Raw genomic sequence first — 14,697 nt, 5'->3', positions numbered from 1 at the left:
TAGTTCTAGATCCCTGAGGAATCGCCACACTGACTTCCACAATGGTTGAACTAGTTTACAGTTCCATCAACAGTGTATAAGTGTTCCTATTTCTCCACATCCTCTCCAGCACCTGTTGTTTCCTGATTTTTTAATGATGGCCATTCTAACTGGTGTGAGATGGTATCTCACTGTGGTTTTGATTTGCATTTCTAAATCTTTCTTTATTAAGTTTTCATTTCTTTCTAGGAGCAAACATCATTTATTGTTTTGTAGAGAACAATTTACAGATTAAAACAAAGCTAGGGAAAGTTGATCTAGTTATCTGCAAAATAAGGAACTGATAGTACTTAACTAACAGGATTACTTAAGAAATTATATTATAAACCTTGAAGTATTTGTAGACCTGATTTTTCTCTAGAGAAACGAATTCAGCACTGTTTCTTGTCTTAAAATAGTTACTTGAACACAGTACTTTGACTTCTTGAAAGATAAAACTGTTGCTATAAAAAATTCTAATTTTTATTTCTGTCTTGGTTTTATTATAAACTCCTTTGACTCCTCTTTGTAACTATTTTTTTTTCTCATTTCAGGGAAAACTTTCACTTATCTCTTCTTTAACTTATCGTGGAAATAAAACAGCTGTTTTGCAGATTGGACTACAAGGTATATAGTATAAGCAAACTATTTCTACTTTTTGCCTGTAATATATAAATATGTGACTTCATATATATATATATATATATATATATATATATATATGTGCATGTACCTACATACACACACATACATATAAATGATTTCTGACAGGTGGTACATTAATAGTAGTACGAAAATCTATAGAATGAAAAATTAGTCTTTCCTCTAGCAAAGTTTTTCCCAAATATCCCTTCCCTTTCCCTCCCATTTCTTCTATTCTACTTCATAGCCCTTTACTCTTATATCTAGACCATTGCAGTAGCTAACTGCTTCTAGTTTCACTTATGTGACTTAAACATCTTAACAGCTTAACTGTCTTAAAACTTGGCTTTTAACATGTTACATAGATATACTCGTTACATAGATGTACTTATTACCTAGGTGTTGTTCTTACACAGGGAGAATTCTTTCTCCATATAGTCCTCCAGTAATCATGGTAAGCTAGGAAGGGCTACTTTGTAACACTTAGGGACAAAAGTAGATCTCATCTGAAGCCTGTGGTTGGTTAGAACAGTCTGGAGCAATAAATGGGAAACAAACTACAAAATTCTACAACTACTGACTACTAAGTATATATCAGACACTGTTCTAGGTACTGGGGTTATAGCTGTGAACAAAACTTAGTTCTTGCCTTATTGAATTTACATTTTAGGGGAATGAGGAAATGCAATGAATAATTACATAAAGTAATATTAGGTAGAAATGTGGTCTGGAGAAAAAGCAAGTTAAGGTGGTAGAGCATAAAGGGAGTTATGAGAAATAAATTAATTTTCTGAATAAATTAAATATAAATACATTTATTAAGTAACAGATACTTGTAGAAAATTGAGTTACAGTTGTTTCTCTGTATATGCGTGAAATTAGTTCCAGGAGCCCCCTATGGATATAAAAATCTGTGGATGCTCAAGTCTTATATAAAATGGCAGAATATTTGCATATAACCCATGTGTATTCTTCCTACCATTGACATTAAATCATCTCTAGATTATTTATAATGCCTAATGCAATGTCCATGCTATCTAAATAGCTAGACTATATATTTTTAAATTTGTGTTATTTATTGTTGTAGTATAATTTTTTAAAAAACTTTTTTCTGAATATTTTTCAATCTGAGTTGGTTGAATTCACAGATGCAAAACTTACAGATACAGGGCTAACTATGTGTCAGAAGAAGGGCTTTTATTCTTTTTTCTTTTTTTTTGGTACATTCCATGGTTAGTGCCTTGTACATAGCAGAAACTTGTGTAGAAAGACTTGATATATTAAGCTGTCAGTACTACCTAAGATAATCTATAGATTCAAGACAGTCCCCATCAGAATTATAAAACTTTGCTGCAGAAATGTAAAGACCAATCCCCAAATTTGTATGAAATTTCAAGGGGCTTCAAATTGCGAAAACAACCTTAAAAAAGAACAACAAAGTCTGAGTACTCAGGCTTCCCAGTTTCAAAACTTATCACAGAGCTACAGTAATCAAAACAGTGGTACTGGCATAAGGATAGACAGAGATCAGTGGAGTACAATTGAGTCCAGAAATAAACCCATACTCTTTTTTTTTTTTTTTTTTTCCTGAGACAGAGTCTCGTTCTGTCACCCAGGCTGGAGTGCAGTGGCTCACTGCAACCTCTGCCTCCTGGGTTCAAGCAATTCTCCTGCCTCAGCCTCCCTAGTAGCTGGGACCACAGGCACGTGCCACCATGTCTTGCTAATTTTTTGTATTTTCAGTAGAGACGGGGTTTCACCGTGTTAGCCAGGATGGTCTCGATCTCCTGACCTCATGATTCACCCACCTCGGCTTCCCAAAGTGCTGGGATTACAGTAAACCCATCCTTCTATGGCTAAGTAATTTTTTGACAAGTATCACATGTTCAGTCAATGGCAAAAACAGTTAAATTAAGAAGAAGAAATAAAAGACATTCAAATTAGAAGGGAAGGAGTAAAACTATCTCTATTTAAAAATGACCATTTGTCTTTTCAGCAAACAATAATAAGACAACTGGATTTCCACATGCAAAAGAACGAAATTAGATTCTTATCTTACATTATATACAAAATTTAACTAAAATGGATTAAGCATCTATATATAAGAGCTAAATCCATAAAATCCTTTAGAGATACAGAGGCAAATCTTCATGAGCTTGGATTTGGCAGTGGATTATTAGATATGATACAAAAGGGATGAGCAATGAAGGAAAAATTGATAAATTAAGCTTCATAAAAATGTAAAAATTTTTTGTAAAAATTTTTTTAGAGTGGGAGAAAATATTTGCAAATCATATATCTAATGAGGATTTGCTATCCGGGATACATAAAGGACTTCTTAAATTCAACAACAAAAAGATAAGCAATTCAATTAAAAAAATAGGTGATTTGATTTAGGGTATCCTCAAAGAAGAAATACAATACTGATGGTTGTTGATATGGTTTGGCTGTGTCCCCACCCAAATCTCATCTTGAATTGTAACTCCCACACTTCCCATGTGTCATGGGAGGAACCTGGTGGGAGGTGATTGAATTATGGAGGCGGGTCTTTCCTCGGCTGTTCTCATTATAGTGAAGGAGTCTCACGGGATCAGATGATTTTATAAACGAGAGTTTTTCTGCGCAAGCTCTCTCTTTGCCTACTGCCATCCACATGAGATGTGACTTGCTCTTCCTTGCCTTCCGCCTTGATTATGAGGCCTCCCCAGCTATGTGGAACTGTAAGACCAATAAACCTCTTTCTTTTGTAAATTGCCCAGTCTCGGGTATGTCTTAGCAGCTTGAAAACGGACTAATACAGTGGTCCTGGCATTCTGGGGAGTATCTTATCTTTTGAGGCTGTGGTCATCTGTTGGCTTTCTGGAACTGGAGCCTCTGCAGTATACCTTGCTAGTCTTTTGTATTTGAAATATTACTCTGAATACATCTGTGCTTCCTAAAGGAAATAGGAGAATTTGCATGTATTCATTAAGCCATTCACACATTTATTAAACAATATATTGAATACCTATGAGGAGCCAGGCCCTATTCCTAGACACCGATGAGCCAAACAAAGTTGTCATTATACAGCATACGTTCTAGGGAAGAAAGACAATAAACCAAAAAAAGTAAATATATACCTTTTCTAGTTGGAAACAGTGCTATGGAGAATATAAGGCAGAACTGTAAATGTGAGAAGGGGAGGGAAGGTATATATTTATCTGGTGGTGAAGAAAAGACTGACAAGTAACATTTGATGAGAGACTTAAAAGAAGTGATATGAAGTGATCCTTCAGATATTTGAAGTAAAAGTGTTCTAGAACAGAACTTAGCAAGTACAAAGGCTCTGCAGTGTGAGTGTATGTTTCATATATGGCAAGGGGAGGCTCAGGGTATCTAAAATCCAGCAGGTGTGACTTGGAGTAAAACCCTTAATTCCATTGAGCTCTTTTTTTTCCCCCAATTTTAAAGATGGAGGTAATGATACCTGCCTTTCTGGATTGTTGAAAGGACTCAAGACAGAATATAGCCACTACTAGCACATAGTGGGAACTCAGTACATAGCAACTATTATTATTGTCATTACTATTATTGTAATTAGATACAGCCTCAGTGAGGAAGAAGAGAGTAGAGTGAGGACATCTGAACCCTGAGCCCAGTAGTTTATTTTCTCATCCCTGCTTTTCTTCAGTTAATTATTGGCCCTTGAGTAACATTGAATGTTGCCAGATTCAAATTTAATCAAATATAAAGTAAGGGTTTTGGATTAGCTGAGAATTCTGAATAGCTATGACATACAGTAGTTGCAGAAATTGTGGTGGTTTATAAATAATTCAGTGCCCTTGAGAAATGGTACCATTTTTGTAAAACCTATGGGGTCTGGAATAAAGATCCATTTCAAGCAAACTGTTAGAACATCTGCTTTTATTTTCTTGTTACAAGAATTTTGTGATACATTGTCAAACTCAGATTTTATCTTTTTTGCTCAAGTTGCTCTGAAGAACTGTTAAATCAGTTAATTTTTTTCTCTCTTCTACTTTGAACAAAGAAAGGGAAAATCAGTGTTGTGTTAGTTTTCCACGTGCAGTGCTGTTACTAATCAGCGGTATATCTTAAAATCTTGCTTTAGCATTTAGGGAAGTAACACATTTGCCATACAGTTCATGTCCTAAAGCTCATAGTACAAATCATCGGACCATTTCTCTGAGATTGATTGCTGATAAAATTTTTAAAATACTGATTGAAATATAGTTCTAACCTAGTTGATGTAGCACAAAAATTCTAGAGAAAAATATACTACAAAGAAGTCTTTTGACAGTCATCAGAGAAGGACACTAGGAAATAAAATAGAAAAAAAGCATGAGTGCATATACACATAATCATGCCTGCTTGAGGCGATGTCAGATAGGAATTAATTGCTCCAAACGAATCCCTTTGTAAATATCTATTTTGATAAGGTGCTTTTGTTAGTTGGTGGCCCCAGTAAAGGTCTGCTGTCATTACTGCTATTTGTATTATTCTTTCCCTTGAAGGCAAGACTTTATTTCAGCTTAGTTAAAATAATTAATATTTGAGATGACATTTCTAAATTATTAAGAATTCAGTGTTGGTATCTTATAAAAATTTTGCATTTATGAATGTTAAATAAATGTCAGGTGCTAATAGGAATACAAAATCTCATTCACTAAAGAATTTTTGAAACATTTGTTTTAACAATACAGAAAATAATGTTGGGGTAAATGTAGGTAGAGTTGCTCTGAGAGAGGTGTGTGTACATTATATTTGTATGAATATATTTAAAAATTTATCTGAGTGTATAAATGTTATGCTTTTTCTCATTACTCTTAGGGTGTGTCTGATTGTGTACCTGTCTGTTACACACCTATGTGTGTTTACGTTTGTTGGGAATTCATAACTTAAAGGGTTTTTCTAGTTAACATTTTAGATGTTTTGAGGTATGATGTAAAGAGATGCAAATTCTAATTTCTTGTGAGGTAAGGAGATTAGAGAACTTATTTTTCTGTTTCTTTTCCTATCCTTTGTTTATTTTACATAGTTCAGTAGCAAATAAGGTCTATATTTAAAGAGCCGTTAGATAGTAAAAACCACTGTTTCTTTTTCAAACGTTTATTAAAGCCAATTTTTAACATTTAACCAGTTTTTTCAGAATTAAAATTTTACTAATAATACTATATTTGTATGAAATCTTACAGATTGCAAAGTGTCTTCGTATATGTTTTTCATTTAAGTATTAACTATTAACCCTCTGTGATGATGGTGATTAGCACTTTTATTATGAAGATAACCCTCTAAGGCTAACAGTTGTTAAAGGGCTTAGAATAAGTAGAGAAACCACTCTATCTCCACACCTTTTTTTTCTTACCTCATGGTGGTATTATGGACTTGACAATCTTGCAAATATTTGTCTGAGAAGATTTTGTTGTTTTTGTGTAGTCATGATTTAAAAACATTCAGACAGTATGGCAGGCTATAAACTGAAAAGCAAAAGTCCCCTCATTCCCACTGAATCCCCTGCCATTTCCCAGTCCCATTCTTCAGGTTAAAAAACACTGCTATGCTTTTTTTAGTACCCTTCCAGGTTTTTTATATGTGTGTGTATATATATGTGCACATGCTTTTATGTGTGTCTGTGGGCATGGATAAGCCTGTATGTGCATATTTTTCACCAAGTAACTATCTGTTTTGCAAGTTGCTTTATTTTTACCTAATATATCTTGGATATTTTAGAGATGTGTTTTAAAAATAAATACGTGCTATTGAATATCAGAGATCAATTTGTTTATATTTTAAATATATTTCACCTTTATCCTTTAAGATTTTTACATTAAATGTTTATTTGAGAAACAGTATAAAAGGGTTATGATATGAATTAACAAAACATGTATAGTACATCTACAAAACATGTACATTACATTAGGTATTAGTGTTTTACCTGACATGTGAAGTGTTTTCTGCTATTGAAATACATTTTAAATAGGTATTCATTAAAATAGAATAGAACTATACTAGTTAATTAGTACCTGTCAGATAACAGAGGTTGTTAATAATGGTAAGTCAAGGTTTCTTGCTTTTAAAATATGATGTAAAGACTGAGGTCACATTTACTTTAAATTATTTCTGGATTTAAAACCCAGAAATGCTGATTATTTGAGGGTCTAATATACCCATTTATTAAAGTATCAAGGTTGAAGATTGTTCCAACCCAAAGGTAAAACTTTTTGCTTAAAGGAATGAGTTTTCTCCAATTTGATTCTTAAACCCTTCTTTGCCATTTGCTTGTTCCCTTAAGGGTAGGGTTGTATTTGAATACAATAATCCTAAAACACTAAAATGAATTTTAACAAGATTTTAATCCTTGCTTTGGTAGACTAATGTGATATATTTTGCAGAAATACACATGCTGTAATTAAGCCTTCCTCTGTATGAGACATTTTCTGTTTTAGTTTTCATATTTTAAAGTCAGTTTTAACATTTAATACGTGGACATAAAATATGAGGAAAGACTTTTCCAAAGTATTCTGAAAGTTAAAAAAAATTACCACAAAACTGTCAAAAATAAAGACACTTATTAATACCTTTTTTTCTCCCTGAATGCCTGTTAGAGTTAGTTCTGAAGGAGGAATTAGAGTGGTGCCTGTTTTGAAAGTCAGGAGATTTGGATTCTTGTTTTGGTTCATAGCTGTTTAACTGTATGTGATCTTAGACCATTTATTTATTCTCTCTGGCCCTTATTTTCTTATCTGAAAGATGAAGATGTTTGGTTACATGGTCTCTAAGGTCCTTTTAAGTTCTAAAATGCTAACAGTCTAGGAAGTAAGTTTTGTAGTAGTTGTACAGTTTATTTTATTTTAAGATTCGTGAAGGTATACTATCTACTTATGTATGAATATTAATATCTTTGATTATTTATTTAGTTGTCCAAACATTTGTTAAGTGTTTTTGTATTCGATGATAGATGTTGGAGATATAGCAGTGAATAAGACAGTCATGGACCTTGCCCTCATAGAGCATAGTGTCCCACGGAGAAGAATTAAACAATTATTACATAATTATTTTATCCAGATATGATATGTAACTATGAATATTGAATAGTAGAATGAGAAGAGTAATGGAAAAACGATCACGGGATACTTGGGTTATAGATTGCAAAGAGAGAATAGCATATACAGAGGCCTTGAGCAAGCATCCTGGAATATTTAATGAATTTTGAGAAGACAGAATACCAGAGTGAGTCACACAATATGTGGCTGATGTGGCTGGTGAGGTGGGTAGGGGTCAAATCATACAGTGATTTGTAGGCAATTTAAGAATTTTGGTTTTTAATGCTAATATTATTCACATACATTACTTCCAATTATGACCTTGGTACTACTCAACCCAGTACATGCAAATGCTCATGAAATACGTTTCTGTAGAGAAACATTGTCTGTCAGTCACTGCACTGTCAATGCTGTCAGGTCCCTGGTTTCTGCCTGTACCCTTGCTCTTGAAAAATGTTTTAAAATATGATAACCTAACAAGATTTGTAAGGTCAATGTAGAAAAATTATTTAATGCTTGTTAAAATCCAATAAGTGTTTTTCATTTTGGATTATCAGTTATTTTATATTTTCCATGCCCTTTTCTTGCCCACTAAGTGTAACGACTTGAGAATTTCTGATGTATTGTTTATTAAAAATTAGCACACTAATACACGAGTCCTGTAGTTTATGCTATTATTTGCCTGTTGATTTGCTTATTTCACCACTGACTGTTTCCTTTATTAGGAGGTACTAACATATAAAAACCATATTTGTTAATACGCAAATAAATAATCTGATACACTTTTTAAAATACATGTTTAAAGCTTTGGTTTTTTAAAAAATACTTTTTTAAAAAAAGTTTTAAGTTCACAGCAAAATTGAGAGAAAGGTAGAGAGATTTCCCTCACACTCTCTACCTGCAGTTATGCATAGCCTCTTCTGCTGTCAACATTCCCTCACCAGAGTGGTATTACAGTTGGTGAACCTGCAATGACATCATTATCACTCAGAGTCCATGGTTTACATTAGGGTTTACTCTTGGTGTTGTACATTCTATGAGTTTTGAAAAATGTATTTTGACATATATCTGTCATTATAGTACCTTATAGACTATTTTCCACTGCCCTATAAATCCTCTGTGCTCTGCCTATTCATCCCTCCCTTTCCCTAACCTCTGGCAACCTCCGATCTTTTAGGTAGAATCATACAGTATGTGGCCTTAATTTTGCGGAGGGTGAAGCAGTTAAGTTCATTGTTGATTTTTTGAAGAACACTTCTTATTGTTAAGACCTTAACTGACTTCATTTTTCTTCTCTGAGACTAGTTTGCAGTAAATATTCTATTTGGCTATACTAAACAGGGAATTGTTTAATGACAAGGGAGCGTACTCTTTGTAAGGCAGTGTGACAGGGATGACAGGTAGTACAGACACAAAAGGGAAATGACCCATTTGCTAATATTTAAGTATCTTAAATTAGTTTAAAGATTTCAGTGATTCCAAATGTGTTTTTAGTTTTATAACTCGTATATGCATTGATAAAGCCTTCTCACTTTTTGTAGCATAGTATTTTTTCTCCAGGCTGGTCTCCTAACTTTTTTCACCCAATTGAGTTAAACATCTACTGTGGCATGTCAGAATATACTCTTGGCACAGAACTAGGTAATTCCAATTCTTGTTTGAATGGCTTCAGTATGCTCTTCTCAGAAGCTTAGAACACCCCATATAAAATACCATTTTCAATTCGGTCTAATGAGTGTTTATACAAAGTATTACCTGTTATATATTTTTCTTATCCTCTGTGTACTTGAATGTTTTAAAAGCCATTATGATTCATGGAAACTGGATCCTAAGAGCCATTTATTTTTTCCCTCTTCGTTTAGTTCTGTGCTTTAGTTTTTTCCAGTGTTAATTCATTAATTCACCAGATATTTGTTGAACACTATGAACAGAAGCCTCTGGCAGCCATTTATATGAAATATACACATGAATAAGACATTATTTTATTTTATTTTTTTATTATACTTTTAAGTTCTAGGGTACATGTGCACAACGTGCAGTTTTAGTACATGTGCTACGTTGGTGTGCTGCACCCATTAAGTTTCATTTACATTAGGTATTTCTCCTAATGCTATCCCTCCCCCCTCCCCCCACCCTATGACAGGCCCCGGTGTGTGATGTTCCCAACCCTGTGTCCAAGTGTTCTGATTGTTCAGTTCTCACCTATGGGTGAGAACATACGGTGTTTGGTTTTCTGTCCTTGCAATAGTTTCCTCAGAATGATAGTTTCCAGCTTTATCCATGTCCTTACAAAGGACATGAACTCATCATTTTTTATGGCTGCATAATATTCCATGGTGTATATGTGCCACATTTTCTTAATCCATTCTATCATTGTTGGACATTTGGGTTGGTTCCAAGTCTTTGCTATGGTGAATAGTGCTGCAGTAAACATATGTGTGCATGTGTCTTTATAGTAGCATGATTTATAATCCTTTGGGTATATACCCAGTAATGGGATGGCTGGGTCAAATGGTGTTTTGTAGTTCTAGATCTTTGAGGAATCGCCACAGTGTCTTCCACAATGGTTGAACTAGTTTACAGTCTCATCAACAGTGTAAAAGTGTTCCTATTTCTCCACATCCTCTCCAGCACCTGTTGTTTCCTGGCTTTTTAATGATCGCCATTCCAACTGTTGTGAGATGGTATCTCATTGTGGTTTTGATTTGCATTTCTCTGATGGCCAGTGATGATGAGCATTTTTTCGTGTGTCTTTTGGCTGCATAAATGTCTTCTTTTGACAAATGTCTGTTCATATCCTTCACCTGCTTTTTGGTGGGGTTGTTTGATTTTTTTCTTATAAATTTGTTTAAGTTCTGTGTAGATTCTGGATATTAGCCCTTTGTCAGATGGGTAGATTGCAAAAATTTTCTCCCATTCTGTAGGTTGGTGTTTTAGTCATGAAGTTCTTGCCCATGCCTATGTCCTGAATGCTATTGCCTAGGTTTTCTTCTAGGGTTTCTTTTATGGTTTTAGGTCTAACATGTAAGTCTTTAATCCATCTTGAATTAATTTTTGTATAAGGTGTAAGGAAGGGATCCAGTTTCTGCTTTCTACATATGGCTAGCCAGTTTTCCCAGCACCATTTGTTAAATAGGGAATCCTTTCTCCATTTCTTGTTATTGTCAGGTTTGTCAAAGATCAGATGGTTGTAGATGTGTGGTATTATTTCTGAGGGCTGTGTTCTGTTCCATTGGTCTATATCTCTGTTTTGGTACCAGTACCATGCTGTTTTGGTTACTGTAGCCTTGTAGTATAGTTTGAAGTCAGGTAGTGTGATGCGTCCAGCTTTGTTCTTTTTGCTTAGGATTGTCTTGGCAAAGAGGGCTCTTTTTTGGTTCCATATGAACTTTAAAGTAGTTTTTTCCAATTCTGTGAAGAAAGTCATTGGTAGCTTGATGGGGATGGCATTGAATCTATAAATTACCTTGGGCAGTATGGCCATTTTCATGATACTGATTCTTCCTATCCATGAGCATGGAATATTCTTCCATTTTTTTGTGTCCTCTTTTATTTCATTGAGCAGTGGTTTGTAGTTCTCCTTGAAGAGGTCCTTCACATCCCTTGTAAGTTGGATTCCTAAGTATTTTATTCTCTTTGAAGCAATTGTGAATGGGAGTTCACTCATGATTTGGCTCTCTGTTTGTCTGTTATTGGTGCATAGGAATGCTTGTGATTTTTGCCCATTGACATTGTATCCTGAGACTTTGCTGAAGTTGCTTATCAGCTTAAGGAGATTTTGGGCTGAGACGATGGGGTTTTCTAAACATACAATCATGTCATCTGCAAACAGGGACAATTTGACTTCAATTACCTGTTTTCCTAATTGAATACCCTTTATTTCTTTCTCCTGCCTGATTGCCCTGGCCAGAACTTCCAACACTATGTTGAATGGGAGTGATGAGAGAGGGCATCCCTATCTTGTGCCAGTTTTCAAAGGGAATGCTTCCAGTTTTTGCCCATTCAGTATGATATTGGCTGTGGGTTTGTCATAAATGGCTCTTATTATTTTGTGATACATCCCATCAATACCTAGTTTATTGAGAGTTTTTAGCATGAAGGGCTATTGAATTTTGTCGAAGGCCTTTTCTGCATCTGTTGAGATAATCTTGTGGTGTTTTGTCTTTGTTTCTGTTTATATGATGGATTACGTTTATTGATTTGTGTATGTTGAACCAGCCTTGCATCCCAGGGATGAAGCCAACTTGATTCTGTTGGGTAAGCTTTTTGATGTGCTGCTGGATTCGGTTTGCCAATATTTTATTGAGGATTTTCGCATTGATGTTCATCAGGGATATTGGTCTAAAATTCTCTTTTTTTGTTGTGTCTCTGCCAGGCTTTGTTATAAGGATAATGCTGGCCTCGTAAAATAAGTTAGGGAGGATTCCCTCTTTTTCTATTGACCGGAATAGTTTCAGAAGGAATGGTACCAGCTCCTCTTTGTACCTTTGGTAGAATTCGGCTGTGGATACATCTGGTCCTGAACTTTTTTTGGTTGGTAGGCTATTATTGCCTCAATTTCAGAACCTGTTATTGGTCTATTCAGGGATTCAACTTCTTCCTGGTTTAGTCTTGGGAGGGTGTGTGTGTCCAGTCATTTATCCATTTCCTCTAGATTTTGTAGTTTATTTGCATAGAAGTGTTTGTAGTATTCTCTGATGGCAGTTTGTATTTCTGTGGAATCGGTGGTGATATCCCCTTTATCATTTTTTATTGCGTTTGTTTGATTCCTTCCTTCTTTATTAGCCTTGCTAGCAGTCTGTCAATTTTGTTGATCATTTCAAAAAACTAGCTCCTGGATTCATTGATTTTTTGAAGGGTTTTTTGTATCTCTATATCCTTCAGTTCTGCTCTGATCATAATTATTTCTTGCCTTGTGCTAGCTTTTGAATTTGTTTGCTCTTGCTTCTCCAGTTCTTTTAATTGTGATGTTAGGGTGTCCATTTTAGATCTTTCTTGCTTTCTCTTGTGGGCATTTAGTGCTATAAATTTCCCTCTAACACTGCTTTAAATGTGTCCCAGAGATGCTGGTATGTTGTGTCTTTGTTCTCATTGGTTTCAAAGAACATCTTTATTTCTGTCTTCATTTCGTTATGTACCTAGTAGTCCATTCAGGAGCAGGTTGTTCAGTTTCCATGTAGTTGTGCAGTTTTGAGCAAGTTTCTTAATCCTGAGTTCTAATTTGATTGCACTGTGGTCTGAAAGACAGTTTGTTATAATTTCTGTTCTTTTATATTTTCTGAGGAGTGCTTTACTTCCAACTATGTGGTCAGTTTTGGAATAAGTGCAATGTGGTGCTGAGAAGAATGTATATTCTGTTGACTTGGAGTGGAGAGTTCTGTAGAAGTCTATTAGGTCCGCTTGGTGCAGAGCTGAGTTGAAGTCCTGGATATCCTTGTTAACTTTCTATCTCTTTGATCTGTCTAATGTTGACAGTGGCGTGTTAAAGTCTCCCATTATTATTGTGTGGGAGTCTAAGTCTCTTTGTAGGCCTCTAAGGACTTGCTTTATGAATCTCGGTGCTCCTGTGTTCGGTGCATATATATTTAGGATAGTTAGCTTTTCTTGTGGAATTGATCCCTTTACAATTACTTAATGGCCTTTGTCTCTTCTGATCTTTGTTGGTTTAAAGTCTGTTTTATCAGAGACTAGGATTGCAACTTCTGCTTTTTTTTGTTTTCCATTTGCTTGGTAGATCTTCCTCCATCCCTTTAATTTGAGCCTATGTGTGTCTCTGCACGTGAGATAGGTCTCCTGAACACAACACACTGAGGAGTCTTGACTCTATCCAATTTGCCAGTCTGTGTCTTTTAATTGGAGCATTTAGCCCATTTACATTTAAGGTTAATATTGCTATATGTGAATTTGATCCTGCCATTATGATGTTAGCTGGTTATTTTGCTCATTAGTTGATGCAGTTTCTTCCTAGCCTCAATGGTCTTTACAATTTGGCATGTTTTTGCAGTGGCTGGTACCGGTTGTTCCTTTCCATGTTTAGTGCTTCCTTCGGAAGCTCTCGTAAGGCAAGCCTGGTGGTGACAAAATCTCTCCGCATTTGCTTGTCTGTAAAGGATTTTATTTCTCCTTCACTGAAGAAGCTTAGTTTGGCTGGATATGAAACTCTGGGTTGAAAATTCTTTAAGAATGTTGAATATTGGCCCCCGCTCTCTTCTGGCTTGTAGAGTTTCTCCCGAGAGATCAGCTGTTAGTCTGATGGGTTTCCCTTTGTGGGTAACCCGACCTTTTTCTCTGGCTGCCCTTAACATTTTTTCCTTCATTTCCACCTTGGTGAATCTGACAATTATGTGTCTTGAGGTTGCTCTTCTTGAGGAGTGTCTTTGTGGCATTCTCTGTATTTCCTGAATTTGAATGTTGGCCTGCCTTGCTAGACTGGGGAAGTTCTCCTGGATAATATCCTGGAGAGTGTTTTCTAATTTGGTTCTATTCTCCCCATCACTTTTAGGTACACCAATCAAATGTAGATTTGGTCTTTTCTCATAGTCCCATGTTTCTTGGAGGCTTTGTTCATTTCTTTTTACTCTTTTTTCTGTAAACTTCTCACTTCATTTATTCATTTGATCTTCAGTCACTGATACCCTTTCTTCCACTTGATCCAATCGACTACTGAAGCTTGTGCATGCATCATGTAGTTCTTGTGCCATGGTTTTCACTTCGTCAGGTTATTTAAGGTCTTCTCTACGCTGTTTATTCTAGTTAGCCATCCGTCTAATCTGTTTTCAAGGTTTTTAGCTTATGTGCGATGGGTTCAAACATCCTCCTTTAACTTGGAGAAGTTTGTTATTACTGATCTTCTTCTGGCCTACTTCTGCCAACTCATCAAAGTTATTCTCTGTCCAGCTTTGTTCCGTTGCTGGTGAGGCGCTGTGATCCTTTGGAGGAGAAGAGGTGCTCTGATTTTTAGCATTTTCAGCTTTTCTGCTCTGGTTTCTCCTGACCT

General features: G+C 35.4%; 1 protein-coding gene across 4 annotated transcripts in view; it reads left to right on the top strand.

Annotated features, from left to right (window-relative positions):
* POT1 (protection of telomeres 1) overlaps positions 1-14,697 on the top strand; it is a 103,464-nt gene that overhangs the window by 14,342 nt on the left and 74,425 nt on the right. For all 4 annotated transcript variants that reach the window (XM_032761615.2, XM_032761616.2, XM_032761618.2 and 1 more), the window contains exon 3: positions 573-645. The gene's annotated coding sequence lies outside the window, so the exon portion shown is untranslated. The remainder of the gene's footprint in view (positions 1-572; positions 646-14,697) is intronic.

The sequence above is a fragment of the Hylobates moloch genome, unplaced genomic scaffold (assembly GCF_009828535.3).
Source record: "Hylobates moloch isolate HMO894 unplaced genomic scaffold, HMol_V3 SCAFFOLD_1, whole genome shotgun sequence".
Taxonomy (NCBI): Eukaryota; Metazoa; Chordata; class Mammalia; order Primates; family Hylobatidae; genus Hylobates; species Hylobates moloch.
This window is presented reverse-complemented; position numbering and strand designations above follow the sequence as displayed.